The 24,252-nt window shown below is 47.2% G+C and overlaps 1 protein-coding gene and 3 non-coding genes across 4 annotated transcripts in view; 2 read left to right on the top strand and 2 right to left on the bottom strand.

The window, feature by feature from the left end:
• Positions 1 to 24,252, top strand: part of LOC137302345 (zona pellucida sperm-binding protein 3-like) — a 1,023,493-nt gene that overhangs the window by 8,930 nt on the left and 990,311 nt on the right. The window lies entirely within an intron of this gene.
• Positions 9,793 to 9,865, bottom strand: trnaf-gaa (transfer RNA phenylalanine (anticodon GAA)). The gene has a single exon. It is a non-coding gene; the product is annotated as a tRNA-Phe (tRNA).
• trnah-gug (transfer RNA histidin (anticodon GUG)) lies at positions 12,442 to 12,513 on the bottom strand. The gene has a single exon. It is a non-coding gene; the product is annotated as a tRNA-His (tRNA).
• Positions 17,601 to 17,672, top strand: trnah-gug (transfer RNA histidin (anticodon GUG)). The gene has a single exon. It is a non-coding gene; the product is annotated as a tRNA-His (tRNA).

The following is a 24,252-nucleotide window of genomic DNA, read 5'->3' as shown; positions in this document are numbered from 1 at the left end:
TATTGTATTTTTTTAATCGTTCATGGGATGTGGGCGTCGCTGGCAAGGCCACCATTTATTGCCCATCCCTAATTGCCCTTGAGAAGGTGGTGGTGAGCCGCCTTCTTGAACCGTTGCAGTCCATGTGGTGACGGTTCTCCCAATGTGCTGTTAGGTAGGGAGTTCCAGGTTTTTGTCTGAGCAACGCTGAAGGAACGGTGATATATTTCATAGTCGGGATGGTGTGTGACGAGGAGGGGAACGTGCAGGTGGTGTTGTTCCCATGTGCCTGCTGCCCTTGTCCTTCTAGATGTTAGAGGTCGTCGGTTTGGGAGGTGCTGTCGAAGAAGCCTTGGCGAGTTGCTGCAGTGCATCCTGTGGATGGTACACACTGCAGCCACAGTGCGCCGGTGGTGAAGGGAGTGACTGTTTTGGGTGGTGGATGGGATGCCAATCAAGTGGGCTACTTTGTCCTGGATGGTGTCGAGCTTCTTGAATGTTGTTGGAGCTGCACTCATCCAGGCAAGTGGAGAGTATTCCATCACACTCCTGACTTGTGCCTCGCAGATGGTGGAAAGGCTTTGGGGAGTCCAGAGGTGGGTCACTCACCACAGAATACCCAGCTTCTGACCTACTCTTGTAGCCACAGTATTTATATGGCTGGTCCAGTTAAGTTTCTGGTCAATGGTGACCCCCAGGATGTTGATGGTGGGGGATTCGGCGATGGTAATGCCATTGAATGTCAAGGGGAGGTGGTTAGACTCTCTCTTGTTGGAGATTGTCATTGCCTGGCAATTGTCTGGCGTGAATGTTACTTGCCACTTATCAGCCCAAGCCTGGATGTTGTCCAGGTCTTGCTGCATGTGGGCACTGACTGCATCTTATCTGTGGGGTTGCGAATGGAACTGAACACTGCGCAATCGTCAGCAAAGATCCCCATTTCTGACCTTATGATGGGGGAAAGGTCATTGATGAAGCAGCTGAAGATGGTTGGGCCAAAGACACTGCCCTGAGGAACTCCAGCAGCAATGTCCTGGGGCTGAGATGATTGGCCTCCAACAACCACTCCATCTTCTTTTGTGCTCGGTATGCCGATCCAGTGGAGAGCTTTCCACCGGAGCGGCAGCTGAACGGATGGTCTCAATCTTTGTGACAGAATAGTCCAGGAGCTCCTCGCAATTTTTTTGGTGAGAGTGGATGAGGCAGGGGGTGCAAGAAGACGGTTTGTCGTCGAGAAGAGATACAGGGGATATCTTTGGATTCCAGGATGATCATGGAATAGTGAGCAGTTTTCTGTCTCACTCTGTTCAGAGAGAAAGAGACAGAGACTTACGCAGGAAAACCTAGAAACTATGAGGCACATACACAGACGAACAGACACAGACACACAGAAACAGACACACATACACATGGAGTGACTCAGAAATACAGAGATACAGAACATGGATAATTTGGCTGATTTTTGTTCGATTTCTGTCGTAGATTTCGTGAAATCTTGCAGATCAATTAAAATGAGCATAAAACTCGCGGTGTTCAACATCGTGGAATTTCAATTCACTTAAGAATTATTAATTCGACAAGGAACTTGTTGAATTTTGAAACGCAGAGATGAAACAGGTTGATGAATGACGGGATCTGAAGTCTGTCAGATTTGAACCTGCGCGGGGGAAATGAATGAATTTCGAATCTGTCACCTTAACCACCAGTTAGTAAAAATCACAATTGCTCTGCATCCAGTCCTCAAATAGTCTCCGTACAATAATATTCTGAAAGTGACAATCACCTGTTTTTTTGCTCTGTAGTTTTTGTTTCGGAAGAAGCTCGGCGAAGACATAAAATTAAAAGTTAGCGTCTGAAAACTGATACCTCCCCGTCGGGGAATTAAACCCCGGACTAAGGTGGGGCAACTCACCACGATAAGAGAGAAAGAAAGAACGAAAGAAAGACAGAGTCAGTTGTCGTTGTCTAACAAAGAGATGGAAATGTAAATGGTTCTTCCAAGAGTGGCCCGTGGAAAATGAAAGAAACTGTCATCAAATAAACAGTTGAAAGAAATGCACTGATACGTGAAGCATGTCTAACACCATCTGGGATGAATGTAACAGTTCCTCGTTGGTGCAGTGGTGAGTATCCCCGCCTGTCACGCGGGAGACCGGGATTTAGTTCCCCTACGGGGGGTTTAAACTTTCGCCGCCTTCAAAAGCTTTTATCTCCAATATTGGATGCGGAATATACAGTGAAAAACTGACTCGGAGTTTCCCACTTTCGCCAATTTAATTTCACTGATATTCCAGCGGTTTTAAAATCTGCTCTCAGCGTCACTCTTCACCTCGATGTTCGACTGGCTTCTGTGATGGTGGGGATTTTGAGAGGAGGCCGAGATGGATCATCCACTCGGCACTTCTGGCTGAAGACGGTTTCTAAAACTTTGCACTCACGTGCTGGGCTTTACCATCATTGAGGATGGGGATGTTCATAGAGCCTCTTCCCGTTAGTTGTTTAATTATCCACCATCATTCACAAATGGGTGTGGCAGGACTGCAGAGCTTTGATCTGATCCGTTGTTTGTGGGATCGCTTCGCTCTATCTGCAGCATGCTGCTTCCACTGTTTGTCAAGTAGTCCTGTGTTACTTTCATGTTATTGGTGTGTGTATGTTGGTCTGTATATGTCTGTGTGTGAGTGTTTATGTAGCTAGCATGTGGGCCTCCATTTTTACAGCTTTTTTATTTTAAACTCTTGGGGGCCGGGATTCCTGGGCCTTCTCCTTCACACCACATGAGAGGAGGCGAGAAGGCCCGAAACAGCAGGTAAATGCCTTTATCGCACAGCTTGTGGGCCCGGAGGAGCAGCAGTGCTTCCCCCTGGCCCAACAAGCCAACCGGCCGTGATCCCACACAGGCGATCGGCCGACCCCCTCCAAATCATCGACACCCCTGCACGAGCTACGAACCCCATGATCTCCGACCCCCGCGATGACCCCCGACCCCCGATGACTGACTCGCCGATGCCCCCGATGACTGACCCACCCATGACCTCATGACTCCCGTGACCCCCCTCCCCGATAAAATCATGCCCAATGGGTTTGATTCCCGTTGTGTTATCTCTCTGTCGGTTTGCTGATAAACGTTTCACTCGCGGCCTGTTCCCGACAATGGTCACAAGTCGTAACAGACAGAGCGGGTCTGACCGCCCCGAGATGTGGAAAAGACATCAGTTCAGGACAAATGCCTCAACTCAAATGGTGTCCCGGCACCGAGAGAGACAAATTCCAGAGAAAAAGGCAGAAGAGAAAAGAGAAATAAAAACTCAATAAAGACACTATCAATATTTCCCATTCTTGATGCCTGTCTATTTCTTCCCCAACCTTTCTGTGCCGGTTAAAATTTCAGTGAAATAAATGCGAGAATCGACTCAAAGAACGAGAACAGAGCAACAAAAATCACCGAACACAGAATCAAACCCAGAGACCTTTCGATCTTCAATCTCACGCTCTCCAAACTCAACTATTTCGACTCCACTGTAAATTGGACTTTGTGACATCACCTTGGACAAAGATATAAACCGGGTGGAATTTCCCCTCCCGCTCATTCCTCCCTCTGGGGGAATGGGACCCGGTCAGATCTCGGAGCTCAGGTTATGTTAATGTTCAGCTGATGACATCTTAATATTATCTTGTGTTTGGCCTCATTTAATCAGGTTCATGGGCACTTTCTTCCATCATCCCTTCTCCCTGAAAGGAATGTGGTGCAGCAGTTGCCAAATTTAACAGGAAAAATCAATTATCGCCCGTTTTTCACAGGAGAAGAAACTCATCCTGGAGATTCACGCGGAGCAATTTCCCAAATAATGGTCCCGCCCGGGATTGAATCAGAGACCTTTCATGAGTGATGTAAACATGATAACCGCTGCACTCGGGAAACCACTGCTCAATTTAAGGCATCGTGTGCCTTCTCCGTTAAACAACTTCTGTCCCACACTTAAAGCTCTCATTCCATCTCTTTCTCAAACATTTCACTGATCAAAACTTCACAAGTCACAGAGGAAAAAGACTTAATTTCAAAATCATTGAACTGCCGAAGGAGCTGCGGGGACAGACTGAGCGGTGTAACTGAGTACAGAGATACAGAGAGACACCAGCAGAGGGAGGTAGAGAGCGGTGTAACTGAGTACAGAGATACAGAGAGACACCAGCAGAGGGAGGTAGAGAGCGGTGCAACTGTGTACAGAGATACAGAGAGACACCAGCAGAGGGAGGTAGAGAGCGGTGTAACTGAGTACAGAGATAGAGAGACAACAGCAGAGGGAGGTAGAGAGCCGTGTAACTGAGTACAGAGATACAGAGAGACACCAGCAGAGGGAGGTAGAGAGCGGTGTAACTGAGTAGAGATACAGAGAGACACCAGCAGAGGGAGGTAGAGAGCGATGCAACTGTGTACAGAGATACAGAGAGACACCAGCAGAGGGAGGTAGAGAGCGGTGTAACTGAGTACAGAGATAGAGAGACAACAGCAGAGGGAGGTAGAGAGCCGTGTAACTGAGTACAGAGATACAGAGAGACACCAGCAGAGGGAGGTAGAGAGCGGTGTAACTGAGTACGGAGATACAGAGAGACACCAGCAGAGGGAGGTAGAGAGCGGTGTAACTGAGTACAGAGATACAGAGAGACACCAGCAGAGGGAGGTAGAGAGCGGTGTAACTGAGTACAGAGATACAGAGAGACACCAGCAGAGGGAGGTAGAGAGCGGTGTAACTGAGTGCAGAGAGGCAGAGAGACAGAGAGACACCAGCCGAGTGCCCAGGAAACCAACCTTTTATCTGAAATCTGAGGCGAGATATAAACTGCACAGAGTAGAGGAAGCATTACTGTGTATCTAACCCGTGTTGTACCTGCCCTGGGAGTGTTTGATTTGACAGTGTGGAGGGAGCTTCATTCTGCATATAACCCGTGCTGTACCTGTCCTGGGAGTGTTTGATGGGGCAGTTCAGATGGAACTTTAATCAGTCTCTCCACATAACTGAAGTCCCTCATCCCTGGTACCATTCTAATAAATCTCCTGTGCACCCTCTCTAAGGCCTTGACATCCTTCTTCATGTTTCGTGCCCAGAATTAAACACAATACTCCAGCTGAGGCCTCACCAGTGTTTTATAAAGGTTTTGTATCAATTCCTTGCTTTTGTATTCAATGCCTCAATTAATAAAGCAAAGGGCCCCATTTGCTTTTTTAACTGCCTTCTCAACTTGTCCTGCCACCTTCCAAGATTTGTGTAACTGCACCCCCAGGTCTCTCGATTCCTGCACTCCCTTTAAAATTGTGCCATTTCGTTTAAATTGCCTCTCCTCATTCTTCCTACCAAAATGTATCAATTCACAATTCTCTGTATTAAATTTCATCTGCCCATTTCACCAGTCTGTCTATGTCCTCCTGAAGTCTGCTACCATCCTCAACATTGTTTATTACATTTCTGAGTTTCGTGTCATCTGCAAACTTTGAAATTATACCCTGTACTCCCAAGTCCCGGTCATTAATATATATCAAAAAGAGCAGCGGTCCTAATACCGAGCCCTGGGGGACACCACTGTATACTTGCCTCCAGTCTGAAAAACAACCGTTCACCACTACTCTCTGTTTTCTGCTCCTTAAGCCAATTTTGTATCCATGCTGCCATTGTCCGTTTAATCCAATGGGCTTCAATTTTGCTAACAAGTCTATTGTGTGATACTTTATCCTCCCTTAATCTCTCCCTGCATAGAAACTCCCCGACCCATATTCATGGCCACCCCCTCGACCTTGCCATCTCACGTGGTCTCTCTTCTCCTGATCGTGTCAATCATGGATAAGGCCATCTCTGATCACTTCCTTGTAACCCTCTCCACCCACATGGAATCAGAGAATCATAGAAAGGTCACAGCATGGAAGGAGGCCATTTGGCACATCGAGTCCTTACCGGCTCCATGCAAGATCAATCCAGCTGGTCCCCCTCCCCCAATGCACATCATAGAATGAACTCAGGAATCCCACGCCACTTTCTATGAGCGGTATCAGGCTGCGGTTATGGTGCAGACCGGGACCCAGGGCTGAGGCTGTGGTCATCAGTTACTCTGGGAGTGGCACAGTCTGGTTCATGACTAGCCGGGGGTGAGAGTAACACCAGAGAATCAGGCTGGTGTTTAGAAGGGTGTGGGTTCCAGCTCCCATTCCAGGACTGGGACACATGATCCAGACTGACTGTGTCGTGCTGAGAGGGAGCTGCATCGTGAGAGGTGCTGTCCTTTGAATGAGGTGTTTAATGGGGGTCCCTTCTTTCTGCTCCGAGGTGTAAAAGATCCCGTGGCAATTTGTGAAGAGCAGGGAGTTCTCCCGGTGTCCTGGCCAACATTCTTCCCTCGACCATCAGCACCCAACAAACAGGAGATCAGCTCAATATCTCATCACTGTTTGTGGGATCTTGCTGTACACAACTTGTCTGCTACCTTCTCTTAAAAACGATAGTGACTGATCTTCGAGAGAAGTGCGTTGGGATGTCCTGAGGATGTGAAAGGTGCTATACAAATGCAAGTTCCTTGTTTCTCACAGGGGGCCGTGTCTCGTTCCTCGTCTCCTTGAGACTCTCAGTTAATTGGTCCGTTCTCTGCGCAGATGGGGCCCGACTCACTGAGTGTTTCCCGAATGTTCTGTGTGTGTTTCACTCAGACTCGGGCTTTACAGTAAATAATAAAAGGACTGTAGTCAAACACTTGGCCATGAGCTGCTGCCCAACCTGTCGTGACATTGTTGCTTGCTTCCCTTCAGTTTTTGGTGCACTGTCGCCTGAAGAGCCGTGGTTTGCCTCATTTCTCAGTGTGATTGTGGGACTGACACAGAAGTGAGAGAGAAAGCAGCAGCCACAGCCTGGACTGCAGGCAAATTGGGAGGCTGAATCTAAAAGTTGACTATTCCCACACCGGGAATCGCAGCCGTGCCGCCTGGGTGAAAACCAATAATCCTAACCGCTAGACCACATGGGAATTGAAATAAAACACCAGCAGGAAGGGCACTGAGACTACAACCGGAAAGTTAACGGACGATTCAAAGGAGGTATTCACAATTATGAAAGGTTTTGACAGAGTGTGTAAAGAGAAATTGTTTCCAGTGATGGAATGGTTAATAACCAGAGGACACAGATTTCAGATAAATTGAAAGAAATCATTGGGGGATTTGGAGAGATTTCTTTACACAGTGAGTTGTTATGATCGGGAATGCACTGCCTGAAAGGGAGGTGGAAGCAGGTTCAATAGTAACTTTCAAAAGGGAATTGGATAAATACTTGACGTGTAATAAATTGCAGGGCTGTGGGGAAAGAGCCGGGGAGTGGGACTAACCCACTTCCTTCTGTGTTCATCCCTGGAAAAAACCCTCCCCCAGGTCACTTACAACGGCACTTTCAAATTTCCAACTGTCCAGTCTTTGGCCCTCCATTCACCACGACATTTCTGCAGCTACTGATTTGCTCAATCACACCCTCACCTCCACCTTTGACGCCCTTGTACCCATTAAAGCCATCAGTCTCCCTCACCCTGGTCAATCCCCCTGGGTCTGCCCTCATTTCTGATTCCTTAAGTCCAAGGGACACAGCTTTGAAAGTTTATGGTGGACAACTGCTTTGGCCATTCATCGCCAGATCTGGCTGGACCACATAAAGCACTATCGGGTCCTGTCTCCTCTGACAAAACTGCTCACTATTCCAGGATCATCCTGGAATGTAAAGATAACTCCCAACTTCTCTTCTCCACTACAAACCGTCTTCTTAAACCCCTCTCCCATCACTCCTCCACCATCACCTTCAACAAAAAGTGCGAGGAGCTCACGGACTTCTTTGTCACTGAGATTGAGACCATCCATTCAGCTGCCTCTGCCGCTCCCCTCCCTTCCCCGAGCTCACCGTCATCACCCTCCTTCTCAAAAGACCCACCCTTGACCCCTGTGTCCTTGTAAACTACCACCCCATCTCCCACCTCTTTTTCCTCTCCAAAGTCTTGTCACCTCCCAAATCCATGTCCATCTTTCCCACAACACCATGTTTGAATCCCTCCAATCAGGTTTCCACACCTGCCACTGTACTGAAACGGCCCTTGTCAAAGTCACAAATGACATCCTCTGTGACAGTGTAGAGGGAGATTTAATCTTGATCTAACCCTTGATGCACCTGCCCCCGGAATGTTTGATGGCACAGTGCAGAGGGAGCTTTACTCTGCCATGTACTGTACAGTATCAGTCTGTGATGGAGCAGAGCCCTGCTCTTTAATGGAAATCATTCTTTCGAAGAGCCACTGAGCCCCTAAAGCAGCCTCCGAGACCCAAAGTCTGATTTCCATCCCACAGTTCCAGCAGTTTGCGAGGGCTGGGCCACGTTAACAGCAGCTCTCTGTTCCTGGTCTGGAGCTGAGGTGTTGTGTATTGTCCCTGACACAGGGACCAGACGGTGAGCTGCTGGCTCCTATTGTTCTGGGATCATTCCCTGCTGCTCTGTTCTCACCTCTTCACTGGGTCTCAGATTATTACCAGCCATCTTCCTGATCAATAAACAATCGCCAGTCTGACCGCGGAGATTTGAAATGTGTGAAACATTTCATGTGCCTCATCCCTCTCCCTGGACACAAATAAATAGGCCGTCATGAAATGTTCACAGTCCATTTCTTCAGCCTTCTCCTTCTTAGAAGAATCTTTTAAACTCCTTGCTAAAGTGACCATTGATCTTAATGTCTTGTTTTGCGGTATGTTCAAGATTGTTCCAGGTCAGCATTGTAATAATTCGGGGTAGTAGAAAAGTGGCATCATTATATTAAATCGAGATATTTATCACAGCCCCACCCCCAAACATTCAAACCACCGTTCAGGAGGAGAACCCCTCTGCTCACTGACCGACATTGGCTCCCAGTCCACCAACATCTCAAATTTTAAATTCTCATCCTCGTGTTCAAATCCCTCCATGACCTCGCCCCTCCCTATCTCTGTAACCTCCTCCACCCCGACAACCCTCCGAGATCTCTGAGCTCCTCCAATTCAGGCCTCTTGCGCATCCACGATTTTCATCGCTCCACCATTGGCGGCTGTGCCTTCAACCGACTGGGCCCAAAGCTCCGGATTTCCCTCCCTAAACCTCCCCGACTCTCTACCTCTCTCTCCTCCCTTAAGACACTTAAAACCTACCTCACCTGTCCCAATATCTCTTTTTGTGGCTCCGTGTCACATTTTGTTTGATAATCGCTCCTGTGATGCGCCTTGGGACGTTTTACTCCGTTAAAGGCGCGATATAAATGCAAGTTGTTGTTGTTGGGGTGGAGAAAGGGTTTTCTTTCTTTTTATCACTCTTTTCTATCTCTCTATTTCTTTCCTTTCTCGGATTCTGTTTTCCGGGTCTGTTTACTGACACACATTACAATCTGTGTCACTCGGTGTCTAACAATGTGAGGCAATGTGTTTTATTCCCGCTGTGTTATCTCTCTGGCGGTTTGCTGATAAATGTTTAACTCACGGCCTGTTCCCGTTAATGGTCACAAGCAGCAACAGACAGACAGAGCGTGTCTGACCGCCCTGAGATGTGAAAAAGGCATCAGTTTCGGACAAATGCATCAAATCAAATGTTCATCGGGCACCGAGAGAGACAAAAACCAGAGAGAAAGGCAGAAGGAAATAGAGAATTAAAAGCTAAATACAGACATCCTTGATATCTCTTTATTCCATCCCCAACCGTTCACTGTTGGGTAAAAATGTCAGTGCAAATAAATGTTCAAGAATCGGCCCAAAGAAGAAGAAACAAAATAACCCAAAACTGCCGAAACCCGGGATCGAACCAGGGACCTTTAGATCTTCAGTCTAACGCTCTCCCAACTGAGCTATTTCGGCCCCACTGCAAACTGATCTTTTGGGTCAGCCTCTTGGAATAAAATATAACCCCGGGTGGAATTGCCCCTCCCGCTCATTCCTCACTTCGGGGGAATGAGACCGACCATCAAGGAGAGATTTTCTGATCCTGTCGGTGAATCTCATTTATATTAAACATTCAGAGCTGGGGTTCGCCATGAACCAGCTTCCCCTCAATTCCCAGCTTTATCAGTGAATCGACCAACAAACGCTCGACAGAGCTCAGGTTATATTAATAATAAAAACAGAAAATGCGGGAAACACTCAGCAGGTCAGGCAGCATCTGTGGAGAGAGAAACACCCTTTCAGGTCGATGACCTTTCATCAGAACTCTCTCCACAGATGCTGCCTGACCTGCTGAGTATTTCCAGTATTTTCTGTTTTTACTTCAGATTTCCAGCATCTGCAGCATTTTGCTTTTGTTTTACAGCTTGTATTAATGTTCTGCTGATGATATCTTCATATTATCTTGTTTTTGGGCCATTTTAATCAGGTTCATGGACAAATTCTACCATCATCCCTTCTCCCACATCGCTTCTCTCTCATTCATTCTTTTCTCCTTTCAATCCAGAAGAGGGCGGGAATCAGAGCTCACCCCCCGAACCCTCCGCACACAGAGCCCCGTCTACCACTCCGTGTGATCCAAGAGACAATTCAATACATTACACTCTGTATAAACACTGAAAGCTGACACACCAGGGGAGATCGCACGGTGTTGGACACGGAGTGAAATAAACTGAAGTGTTTATAAAAAGTTACAGATCACAACACGTGTCTCTGTCTCTCTCCGCCATCCCGGCCTGTGCTGAGTGAGCTGATCTCAACTGATGTGGTACTGAATCCCACACAGAGCAGGATGGGCACATGTTCAATCTCCAGCCTGTACTGAGTGAGCTGATCTCACGAGGTGTGCGACTGAGCCACGGAGCAAGAGAAGCCGAGGCTCAGTCCCGGGCCTGTGCCGAGTGAGCTGACTCAATGTGTTCCTGGTAATTTTCATCAACATCTTTGAATGTGGCAGCACGATTTGTTCAAGCCGTTAAAACAGCATCCAGTTCCTTGGCTTAATAATCGAGAAATAGAGTACAAAAGCAAGGAAGTTATATTAAACGTTTATAAATCATTGTTCAGGCCTCATCTGAAGTATTGTGTCCAATTCTGGGCACTATAATTTATTAAGGAGGTCAAGGTCTTGGAGAGGATGGAGAGGAGATTTCCCAGAATTATACCAGGGATGGGGTTTAGTTGTGTGGAGAGACTCGAGAACCTGGGATTGTTCTGCTTCGAGCAATGAAGGTTAAGGGTAGAAGTAATCCACGTGTTCAAAATTAAGAGGGGTTTTGATCGAGTCAATAAGGAGAAACTTCACCCACTGGCGGGAGGGTCGGCAACCAACGGACGCAGATTTAAGATAATTGGCGAAAGAACCAGAAGGGAAATAAGGAGATTTTTTTACACAGCGAATTGTTATGATCTGGAACGCACTGCCTTAAAGGAGGGTGGAGCTCGATTCAATCGTAACTTTAAAAGGAGAATTGGATAAATACTTGAGTATCTCCCCACAGATACTACCTGACCTGCTGAGTGTTGCCAGCAGTTTCTGGGTTTATTTTTGAGCTTTCACTATAGCAGTTTTCCTGACAACCTGCAACTTGCCTCAAGGGCGCAGCTTCAAGCACAACTTTCTTGTGCTCTTCTCACACACAAGATCGCACTTTACTTTCCGACACACGCGCTTTAAAATCTGCCGTTTCCGCACACAGCGTCCTGCACCACGAGAATTTGAAAGACCTTTCGCTCATGGCCTGTAATCGCTCCTTTTTCCCCACAGGCGCTCTTTACATTTATCCTCTACTCGATTCAATCACAGGTTTCAACAGAACTATTAAGATCAAGGCGGAACACTTCCGATCTTACTGCACCGCCCCAACTTGTCAAATGTGCAACTTTCAACCGCCATTCGCAGCTCTGTTGCGCTGCCCGTCGCTCACGCAACTCAACTGCTGAGAGAAAAGAGCCAACAAGCATCAAAACAAAAACCAGTTCTTCAGTTACCATCCCCTGGATCACAAGATTCCCCAATAAATTTCGTGAACATTCGGGCGGCTGTCTTTCCAGAGACCAGCCCTGCTTTCGTCGTGTTTGTCTGTCGAGCGGTCACGCAGATCGAAATGTATCGACTGATTTCAAGGCACAAATGAATATTGGTGCGAATGGGACATGTGCCCAATAGAAACAGCGGTCGGAGCAGAACAAACTTATAAGGCGTGAGATCGTGAAAGTGAATGTTAGAGTCGGCAATGGAGCAGGAAAGTGTCCATGAAATGGAAGGAGGGAAGTGAAGGCTGCCGATTGACGATGGAAGAAAGAAAAAGCGGGGAGAAGAGGCGGGTTTGAACTGTGGAACATCAAGTACAGGCATGTGAGAGTGCTGGGATTTGAAGGAATGGATAGGTTTTCGCCACCAACAAAAAATATTTCTTATATATATTAAAGATTGATATATTGCTGCATTCTATCAGTATGTGTGGCAGAGGATAAAAGAGGTGAGAAAGTTATGCCGTGACTCGGATTCGAACCGAGGTTGCTGCGACCACAACGCAGAGTACTAACCACTATACGATCACGGCGCCACACCTCAGCTGCTGTTACCAGACCCGAACCACAGCAATAAGCAGCGCCTCAAATTGTTGCAGAATAGCGGTCCAGCCCCTCCCACGGCCCATCCTTTTAATATCCACCCAGCAATTTCACCAGTGCTGGTTTCATCAACTTGTGCTTCTTTTTGAATTGTTCTCGGTATTATCTGTCCTGATCCTTTACTTGGCCCACTAGAATCCTAGAATCATAGAAAGGCAACAGCACGGAAGGAGGCCATTCGGCCCATCGAGTCCCCGCCGGCTCCATGCAACAGCAATCCAGCTGGTCCCACTCACCCGCCCTATTCCGGTCGCCCTGCAATTCTTTTCATTTCAAGTACTTATCCATTTCCTTTTGAAGGCCATGATTGAATCTGCCTCCACCACCCCCTCGGGCAGTGCATTCCAGATCCTAACCACTCGCTGTGTCAAAAGATTTTCCTCATTTCACCTTTGGTTCTTTTGCCAATCACGTCAAATCTGTGTCCTCTGGTGCTTGACATTTCCACCAATGGGAACAGTTTCTCTCTATCGACTCCGTCTGGACCCTTCATGATTTTGAATACCTCGATCAAATCTCCTCACAACCGTCTCTGTTCCAAGGAGAACAACCCCAGCTTCTCCAGTCTGTCCACGTAACGAAAGTCCCTCATCCCTGGAATCATTCTTGTAAATCTCTTCTGCACCCTCTCCAAGGCCATCAGATCTTTCCTAAAGTGCGGTGCCCAGAACTGGACACAATGCTCCAGTTGTGGCCAAACCAGTGTTTTGCAAAGTTTCATCATGACTTCCATAATTTTTTCTCTATGCCTCTATTTATAAAGCCCAGGATCCCGTATGCTTTTTAACCACTTTCTTAACCTGCCTTGTCACCTTTAACGATTTGTGCACATGTACCCCCAGATCTCTCTGTTCCTGTACCCCTTTTAGAGTTGTGTCCTCTAGTTTATTTTGCCTCCCCTCGTTCTTCCTACCGAAATGTATCACGTCGCATTTTTCTGTGTTAAATTTCATCTGCCACGTGTCCGCCCATGCCACCAGCCTGTCCATATCCTCTTGAAGTCTATCACTATCCTCCTCACTGGCCACTCCCTTCCAGGTTTTGTGTCATCTGCACATTTTGAAATTGTGCCCTGTGCATCCAAGTCCAAGTCATTAATATATATCAAGAAAAGCAGTGGTCCCAGAACCGACTACACGGCATCTACACATTTGTCCAATGCCCCTAGAGTGAAGCGGGATCACTTTGCACTCGTAAACCAGCAACCCTGATGTTAAAATCATCTGCCGGAGAAAGACGTGATTTCAGCGCGGTGACACTGGGCCAGAGCAAAGTTCAGTTAATGTGATTGCCGAGTGGCGAGGGAGTCAAAGGATATGGGGAAAAGGCGGAAAAGTGGAGTTGAGGTAAAAATAAGATCAGCCATGATCTCATTAAATGGCGGAGTAGGCTCGAAGGGCCAAATGGCCGACTCCTGCTCCTATCTCTTATGGTCTTATGATCTTATGGTGGTGAGAGGGTGGATTTGGAACTCCTGTGCGGCTGCTTTGCGCAGGTAACACGACTTGTTACAAACTAAACCATTAATTCACCGAGCTAAAGTTTGAGGTTGCAGCGACAAGAACCTGATTACATTAATTACAGGAAATTAATGAAACTCTGTGAAAGATGAATAATTGTTGTAATCGCCATTGATCAACCGATAACTTTCTGCTGCAGACTGACAGAAACACTGACATGGACACTGGGTGTGAGAGAAACTTTAATCAGTTTCAACAACAACAACTACAAATACAACGTCCATTTATATCACACATTAAACGTAGCAAAACGTCCCAAGGGGCTTCACAGGAACTTTTTTAAACAAAATTTGACACTGAGCCACAGAAGGAGATATTAGAAGCAAAATACTGCGGATGCTGGAAATCTGAAATAAAAACAGAAAATGCTGCAAATAATCAGCAAGTCAGGCAGCGTCTGTGGAGAGAGAAACAGAGTTAATGTTTCAGGTCGATGACCCTTCGTCAGAAATGGAAAAAGTTGAAGATTAAACAGTTTTTCAGCAAGTACAAAGTCAGGAAAAGGGATGGGGGAGGAAGGGGAGGGGAGGAAAGAACAAAAGGGTAGGTCTCTGATAGGGTGGAGGGCAGGAGTGATTAAATAACAAAAGGCATGATGGTGCAAGTCAAGGAGGGTGGTAATGGGACAAGTAAAGAAACAAAAGATGGGTCTAGAGGAGCTGTTAATGGCAACATTAGAACCATAACGGCCCTGGGAGGTGGGAAGGGAGGAGGTGAAAGGGCAGGAGTTGCATGGGAAGGTGCGGTGGGAGGAGAGCGGGTGTTGGGGGTGATGGAAGAGTGGACCAGGGTGTTGAGGAGGGAGCAGTCGCGTCAGGATGTTGAAAGGGGAGTGGAGGGGGTGTTGTGTTTGGTGGTGGCATTCCGCTGGAGGTGGTTGAAATGGGGGAGGATGGTACGTTGAATGTGGAGGCTGGTGGGGTGGAAAGGAAGGACAAGAGGAACCCTGTCATGGTTCTGGGAGGGAGGGTGTGAGGGCAGAAGTGGAGGAAATGGGACGGACACGGTCAAGGGCCCTGTTAACTACAGTGGAGGGGAATCATCGGTTGAGGAGAAAGGAAGACTTATCGGAAGCACTGGAGTGGAAGGCGGCATCGTCAGAACAGATGTGATGGAGACAGAGAAACTGTGAGAAGGGAATAGAGTCCTTACAGGAATCGGAGTGGGAGGAAGTGTAATCAAGGTAGCTGTGAGGGTCGGTGGGCTTATAATAGATATTGGTTGACAGCCTATCCGCGGAAATGGAGATAGAGAGGTCGAGGAAGGGAAGGGAAGATTCGGAGATGGACCGTGTGAAGGCGAGGGAAGGGTGGAAATTGGAAGCAACCTTGATGACATTTCCCAGTTCAGGGCGGGAGCAGGAAACGGCATCGATACAGTCATCAATGTACCAGAAAAAGAGGAGAGGGAGGGGAGCTGAGTAGGACTGGAACAAAGAATGTTCCACGGATCCCACAAAAAAGGGAGGCATAGCTAGGACCCATAAGGGTTACCATAGCAACACCTTTTATTTGGAGGAAGTGAGTGGAGTCAAAGGAGAAGTTGTTCAATGTAAGAACAAGTTCAGCCAGGCAGAGGAGGGTGGTGGATGGAGACTGGTTGCGTCTTCGTTCAAGGAAGAGGCAGAGAGCCCGCAGGACGCCCTGGAGGGAGATGGAGGTGTCGACGGACTGGACGTCCACAGAAAAAATGGAGACAGTTAGGGCTGGGCAACTGGAAACTGTTTAAGTGGCGGAGGATGTCGGAAGAGTCATGGATGTAGGTCGGAATAGACTGGAGGAGGGGAGAGAAAATAGAGTCGAGATAGGAAGAAATTGGTTCCGTGGGACGAGAACAGGCTGAGACGATGGATCTACCAGGGCAGTCCTGTTTGTAGATCTTGGGAAGGAGGTTGAAGTGGGCTGTGCGGGGTTGGGGGACTGTGAGGTTGGAGGCCATGGGGGAAGATCTCCAGAGGAGATGAGGTCAGTAACGGTCTGGGAAACTATGGCTTGATGTTCGGTGGTGGGGTCATGGTCCAGGGGAAGGTAGGAGGAGGTATCGGAGAGTTGGCGTTCAGCCTCCACTAGGTAGAGGTCTACTCACCTCACAACAACAACAGAGCCGCCCTTGTCAGCAGGTTTAATGACAATGTCAGGATCGGACTCGAGAGAACGGAGTGCTGCGAGTTCAGAGGGAGGGAGGTCAGAGTGAGTGAGGGGAGTAAAGAAATTGAGACGGTCGATGTTACGCTGGCAGTTCGCAATGAAAAGTTCAAGAGAGGGTAAGAGGATAGAGGGAGGGGTCCAGGTGGAACGGGAATTCTGAAGATGGGAGAAAGGGTCCGCTGTGCGGGGGGAAGACTCCTGGACAAAGAAATGGGCGCGGAGGTGAAGGTGATGGAAGAAGAGCTCAGCATCGAGTCCAGCTCGAAACTCATTGAGGTGGGGGCGTAAGGGGATGAAGCTGAGGCTTTTACTGAGGACTGACGTTCGGGGTCAGAGAGGGGAAGGTCAGAGGGAATGGTGAAAACACGACAAAGAGATTGGAGGGAGGGATGGGGTCAGAGGAAAGTGAAGGGGAAGAAGGATCGGGAGGGGTGTTGGTATCTAAGAGTTGTTGAAACTTGCGGTCCTTGACACCTGAAAGGAAGGAAAAAAGTTTTTTTCATTAAAGCGCCGGATGAGGCGAAGGATGAAATGGAACTGCGGACCAGGACAGCTCTGAAGTGGAGAGAGTCGGTGCTGCTGAAGAGAGAGTGTTTGATCAGGTTTCTACTAAAACTCACTTTCACAGACACATCTCCTTCCTCAGCAACTGTGTCCGGCTCCGACTTATTCCACGTGGATTCCAACTTAAATTCCACCCTTCAAGTTTCGGATCCACCCATGATTCCAGATATCTCCATGATATTCAGCGTTCCTCCAACCACTGCTCCCGCCGCTTCCTGAGATCCACGCTCAACGCCACGCACCGCCACATGCTCACTCTCGACCTCTCTCTCCACGCATGGTTTTTATCCCATCCGCGCCATTATTACATTTACCGTTTGATGTGTTGGTTCCTTCATTTTATTCATCCAGAAGTCCTGGGTTTCAGTCCAATCCGAAGCCACGGTGGATGAATTTTGCATTGCTCACTGAACTCTGCTCAAATCAGCAAAGTCCTGATTGGCGGCCGGAGGTGCTGCGAGTGTAAGATGTGAATAACGTGAAGTATCAATCAAAGTTCACAATTTCTGTTTAATCTTCAACCTTTTCCAGTTCTGATGACCGATCATCGACCTGAAACGTTAACTCTGTTTCTCTCTCCACAGATGCTGCCTGACTTGCTGATTATTTACAACATTTTCTGGGGTTTTTTTCAAATTTCCAGCATCGGCAGTATTTTGCTTCTAATATCTCCTTCAGTGTCAAATTTTGTTTGAAAACGTGACTGTGAAGCCCCTTGGGATCTTTTGCTACTTTCAAGGAGCTTTATAAATCGTACAGGTAGAGTAGTTCCAGTTGTGGTGTGGTGCCGTGATCGTATAGTGGTTAGTACTCTGCGTTGTGGCCGCAGCAACCTCGGTTCGAATCCGAGTCATGGCATAGTTTTTGTCTTCTGCCTCTCTTGCTCATCGAATGCAGTAATGTATCAATCTTTAATGCATGAAGTAAAACTAAATATTCCATCAAATCACAGCACTCTCACATGCCTGTACTTCATGTGCCGCAGTTCAAACCCGCCTGTTCTCCCAGCTTTTTCTTCCTTCCACAGTCAATAGGCCGCCTTTACTTTCCTCCTTCCATTTCATGAACATTGCCGACTCTAACATTCACTTTCACGATCTTATGCCTTTAAGTTTGTTCTGCTCCGACCGCTGTTTCTATTGGGCACATGTCCCTTTCACACCAATGTTCATTTGTGCCTTGAAATCAGTCGACACATTTCGATCTGCGTGACCGCTCGACAGACAAACACGACGAAAGCAGGGCTGGTCTCTGGAAAGACAGCCGCCCGATTGTTCACGAAATTCACTTGGGTGATCTTATGATCCAGGGGATGGTAACTGAAGAACTGGTTTTTGTTTTGATGCTTGTTGGCTCTTTTCTCTAAACAGTTGAGTTGCGTGAGCGACGGGCAGCGCGACAGAGCTGTGAATGGCGGTTGAAAGGTGCACATTTGGCAAGTTGGGGCGGTGCAGTAAGATCGGAAGTGTTCCGCCTTGATCTTAATAGTTCTGTTGAAGCGTGAGATTGAAGCGAGTCGAGGATAAATGTAAAGAGCGCCTGTGGGGAAAAAGGAGCGATTACAGGCCATGAGCGAAAGGTCTTTCAAATTCTCGTGGCGCAGGACGCTGTTTGTGGAAACGGCAGATTTTAAAGCGCGTGTGTCGGAAAGTAAAGTGCGATCTTGTGTGTGAGAAGAGCACAAGAAAGTTGTTCTTGAAGCTGCGACCTTGAGGCAAGTTGCAGGTTGTCAGGAAAACTGCGATAGTGAAAGCACAAAAATAAACCCTGAAACTGCTGGCAACACTCAGCAGGTCAGGTAGTATCTGTGGAGAGATACTCGCTTTCCCAGGGCCTCATTGTGCATTGATTAATATTAAACACCTGCACAAGATGGACGTGTTGCACCTCAACAAGGCTGGGACCAATTTCCAGGCAGGGAAGTTCCTCTTGACTGAACAGAGAGCAATGCCGGCCGTTTTTGGGCGTCAGCTATTTTCAATCTGTATTAACGACTTAGATGAAGGGACCGAGTGCAATGTGTCCAAGTTTGCTGACGATACAAAGATAGATAGGAAAGTAAGCTGTGAGGAGGACACAAAGTGTCTGCAAAGGGATATAGACAGGTTAAGTGAGTGGGCAAGAAGGTGGCAGATGGAGTATAATGTGTGGAAATGTGAGGTTATTCACTTTGATGGGAAGAATAAAAGATCAGAATATGTTTTAAATGGTGAGAAATCATTAAACGTTGGTGAAATTAAAAAGGAAAATAGGAAAGCAAAGAGAGGGCATGAAAAAATAGGCCTCTTGCGCATCCACGATTTTCATCGCTCCACCATTGGCGGCCGTGCCTTCAACCGACTGGGCCCAAAGCTCTGGATTTCCCTCCCTAAACCTCCCCGCATCTCTACCTCTCTCTCCTCCCTTAAGACACTTAAAACCGACCTCACCTGTCCCAATATCTCCTTATGTGGCTCCGTCTCACATTTTGTTTGATAATCGCTCCTGTGAAGCGCCTTGGGACGTTTTACTCCGTTAAAGGCGCGATATAAATGCAAGTTGTTGTTGTTGTTGGGGTGGAGAAAGGGTTTTCTTTCTTTTTATCACTCTTTTCTATCTCTCTATTTCTTTCCTTTCTCGGATTCTGTTTTCCGGGTCTGTTTACTGACACACATTACAATCTGTGTCACTCGGTGTCTAACAATGTGAGGCAATGTGTTTTATTCCCGCTGTGTTATCTCTCTGGCGGTTTGCTGATAAATGTTTAACTCGCGGCCTGTTCCCGTTAATGGTCACAAGCAGTAACAGACAGACAGAGCGTGTCTGACCGCCCTGAGATGTGGAAAGGGCATCAGTTTAGGACAAATGCATCAAATCAAATGTTCATCGGGCACCGAGAGAAACAAAAACCAGAGAGAAAGGCAGAAGGAAATGGAGAAAAAAAGCTAAATACAGACATCCTTGATGTCTCTCTATTCCATCCCCAACCGTTCAGTGTCGGGTAAAAATGTCAGTGTAAATAAATGTTTGAGAATCGGCCCATAGAAGAAGAAACAAAATAACAGAAAACTGCTGAAACCCGGGATCGAACCAGGAATCTTTACATTTTCTGTTGAACGCTCGCCCAATTCAGCTGTTTCAGCCCCACTGTGAACTGCACTTTGAGACTTCCTCTTGGAATAAAATATAACCCCTCCCGCTCATTCCTCACTTCGGGAGAATGAGACCGACCATCAAGGAGAGATTTTCTGAGACTGTCGTTGAATCTCATTTATATTAAACATTCCTTGAACTCTCTGCCGGGGGGATTCAGAGCTGGGGTTCGCCATGAACCAGCTTCCCCTCAATTCCCAGCTTTATCAGTGAATCGACCAATGAACGCTCGAGAGAGCTCAGGTTATATTAATAATAAAAACAGAAAATGCGGGAAACACTCAGCAGGTCAGGCAGCATCTGTGGAGAGAGAAACATCCTTTCAGGCCGATGACATTTCATCAGAACTCTCTCCACAGATGCTGGCTGACCTGCTGAGTATTTCCAGCATTTTCTGTTTTTACTTCAGATTTCCATCATCTGCAGTATTTTTCTTTTGTTTTACAGCTTGTATTAATGTTCTGCTGATGATATCTTAATATTATCTTATTTTTGGCCACTTTAATTAAGTTCACGGACAAATTCTTCCATCATCCCTTCTCCCACATCACTTCTCTCTCTCATTCATTCTTTTCTCCTTTCAATCCAGAAGAGGGCGGCAATCAGAGCTCACCCCCCGAACCCTCCGCACACAGACCCCCGTCTACCACTCCTTCTGATCCAAGAGACAATTCAATATATTACACTCTGTATAAACACTGAAAGCTGACACACCAGGGGAGATCGCACGGTGTTGCACACGGAGTGAAATAAACTGAAGTGTTTATAAAAAGTTACAGATCACAACACGTGTCTCTGTCTCTCTCCGCCATCCCGGCCTGTGCTCTGTTATTCGTTCTCACCCAATGTGTTACTGGTAATTTTGTGGAAGTGCATGACGGGATACTTGACCATATTAACTCTTTATTAACTCACATGATAGGATTAGCCACAAACACAAAGTAAGCACAATTGTGTAATTGCGTTTGAGCCTTGCTATTTTGATAATTAGGCCTAGCACAGCCAGGCCTTCCTTGAGAGAAGGACAGAATATAATAATAATAGAGTTGATGAATGGCCATGAAGCCTAGAGACTGGCTCCAGCCTGACTGATAACAAGGAACAGGAATGCAGAGAGAAAGAAAATAGCTGACATCTGCTCAGGCCTACGTGATGTCTATGGATGTTCGGCGGCTGGCTCACTACTTGATTGACCAACTACCTGAGCCAATAAAGAATGTACGTGTACGCCCATATTCTGTAACAGGTGGGCGTTGCCTCATGAATTGTATAAACATGAACTGATTCATTGACTCGGCGAAGTTCCACCCTCAACCATTGTTTGAGGTGCACATCCACTTGTATACAAGTTGGGGTTCAATAAAGTTTCTCCTTGTACTACTTGTTTGGGTGTTAATGCATTTGTATAGTGTTAAGTTTCGACAGTTTTCATCAACATCTTTGAATGTGGCAGCACAAGTTGGTGAAACCGTTAAAACAGCATCCGGTTCCTTGGCTTAATAATAGAGAAATAGAGCACAAGAGCAAGGAAGTTATGTTAAACGTTTATAAATCATTGTTCAGGCCTCATCTGAAGTATTGTGTCCAATTCTGGGCACTATAATTTATTAAGGATGTCAAGGTCTTGGAGAGGATGGAGAGGAGATTTACCAGAATTATACCAGGGATGGGGTTTAGTTGTGTGGAGAGACTCGAGAACCTGGGATTGTTCTGCTTCGAGCAAAGAAGGTTAAGGGTAGAAGTAATCGACGTGTTCAAAATTAAGAGGGGTTTTGATCGAGTAAATAAGGAGAAACTTCACCCACTGGCGGGAGGGTCGGCAACCAACGGACGCAGATTTAAGATAATTGGCAAAAGAACGAGAGGGAAATAAGCAGGTTTTTTTACACAGCAAATTGTTATGATCTGGAACGCACTGCCTTAAAGGATGGTGGAGCTCGATTCAATCGTAACTTTAAAAGGAGAATTGGATAAATACTTGAGTATCTCTCCACAGATACTACCTGACCTGCTGAGTGTTGCCAGCAGTTTCTGGGTTTATTTTTGTGCTTTCACTATCGCAGTTTTCCTGACAACCTGCAACTTGCCTCAAGGGCGCAGATTCAAGCACAACTTTCTTGTGCTCTTCTCACACACAAGATCGCACTTTACTTTCCAACACACGCGCTTTAAAATCTGCCGTTTCCGCACACAGCGTCCTGCGCCACGAGAATTTGAAAGACCTTCCGCTCATGGCCTGTAATCGCTCCTTTTTCCCCACAGGCGCTCTTTACATTTATCCTATACTCGATTCAATCGCACGTTTCAACAGAACTATTAAGATCAAGGCGGAACACTTCCGATCTTACTGCACCGCCCCAACTTGCCAAATGTGAACCTTTCAACCGCCATTCGCAGCTCTATAGCGCTGCCCGTCACTCACGCACATCAACTGCTGAGAGAAAAGAGCCAACAAGCATCAAAACAAAAACCAGTTCTTCAGTTACCATCCCCTGGATCACAAGATTCCCCAAGTAAATTTCGTGAACAATCGGGCGGCTGTCTTTCCAGAGACCAGCCCTGCTTTCGTCGTGTTTGTCTGTCGAGCGGTCACGCAGATCGAAATGTGTCGACTGATTTCAAGGCACAAATGAACATTGGTGTGAATGTGACATGTGCCCAATAGAAAAAGCGGTCGGAGCAGAACAAACTTAAAGGAGTGAGATCGTGATAGTGAATGTTAGAGTCGGCAATGGAGCAGGAAAGTGTCCATGAAATGGAAGGAGGAAAGGAAAGGCGGCCTATTGACTGTGGAAGGAAGAAAAAGCTGGGAGAAGAGGCGAGTTTGAACTGTGGAACATCAAGTCCAGGCATGTGAGAGAGCTGGGATTTGACGGAATTGAAAGGTTTTCACCAAAACATTTTTCTTTCATGTTCTGAAGATTGATTTCTTGCTGCATCCTCTCAGCACATGTGGGAAAGGAAAAAATCGGTAAATGAAACTCTGTGGAGACTCGGATTTGCTCCGATGTTACTGCGACCACAACGCAGAGTGTTAACCTCAAAACGATCACGACGCAGCACATGAGGTGTGGCAGTTGTGCCCCAACAACATTAATGGCACGCATGACACTGCTGAGAAAAGAAAGATTTTGGTGATGAGGCTAAAATGTTCAACAGCTCAGATTATGGCAGCGCAGAGACTGGAGCCTAAATCCAGCGCCTTGGACCGCTCGGCCACGCTACCGCATCACAAGAGTGTTGTCCAGAATCTCGGAACTGGTGATTGAAAAGCGGCTTTCCGACTCTGACCTTTGAGTCCAAGATTTTTGCCTTGAAAGAATCAAATAAAAGGGCTTTCTTTGCACTGTTCTTGCGACCAGGTGGCTGAGTAGTTGAGGTGATGGACTGCTAATCCATTGAGCTTTGCCAGCATGGTTTTGCATCCCAGCCGCGCCATTACTGCCTTTTTTTAATCGTTCATGGGATGTGGGCGTCGCTGGCGAGGCCACCATTTATTGCCCATCCCTAATTGCCCTTGAGAAGGTGGTGGTGAGCCGCCTTCTTGAACTGTTGCAGTCCATGTGGTGAAGGTTCTCCCACAGTGCTGTTAGGTAGGGAGTTCCAGGATTTTGACCCAGCGACGATGAAGGAACGGTGATATATTTCCAAGTCGGGATGGTGTGTGACTTGGAGGGGAACGTGCAGGTGGTGTTGTTCCCATGTGCCTGCTGCCCTTGTCCTTCTATATGTTAGAGGTCGTGGGTTTGGGAGGTGCTGTCGAAGAAGCCTTGGCGAGTTGCTGCAGTGCATCCTGTGGATGGTACACACTGCAGCCACAGTGCGCCGGTGGTGAAGGGAGTGAATGTTTAGGGTGGTGGATGGGGTGCCGAACAAGTGGGCTACTTTTTCCTGGATGGTGTCGAGCTTCTTGAATGTTGTTGGAGCTGCACTCATCCAGGCAACTGGAGAGTATTCTATCACACTCCTGACTTGTGCCTTGTAGATGGTGGAAAGGCTTTGGGGAGTCCGGAGCTGGGTCACTCACCACAGAATACCCAGCTTCTGGCCTACTCGTGTAGCCACAGTATTTATATGGCTGGTCCAGTTAAGTTTCTGGTCAATGGTGACACCCAGGATGTTGATGATGGGGGATTCGGCGATGGTAGTGCCGTTGAATGTCAAGGGGAGGTGGTCAGACTCTCTCTTGTTGGAGATTGTCATTGCCTGGCAATTGTCTCGCATCAATGTTACTTGCCACTTATGAGCCCAAGCCTGGATATTGTCCAGGTCTTGCTGCATGTGGGCACGGACTGCTTCTTATCTG

This window comes from Heptranchias perlo, chromosome 35 (genome assembly GCF_035084215.1).
Source record: "Heptranchias perlo isolate sHepPer1 chromosome 35, sHepPer1.hap1, whole genome shotgun sequence".
In the NCBI taxonomy this organism is placed as follows: domain Eukaryota; kingdom Metazoa; phylum Chordata; class Chondrichthyes; order Hexanchiformes; family Hexanchidae; genus Heptranchias; species Heptranchias perlo.
This window is presented reverse-complemented; position numbering and strand designations above follow the sequence as displayed.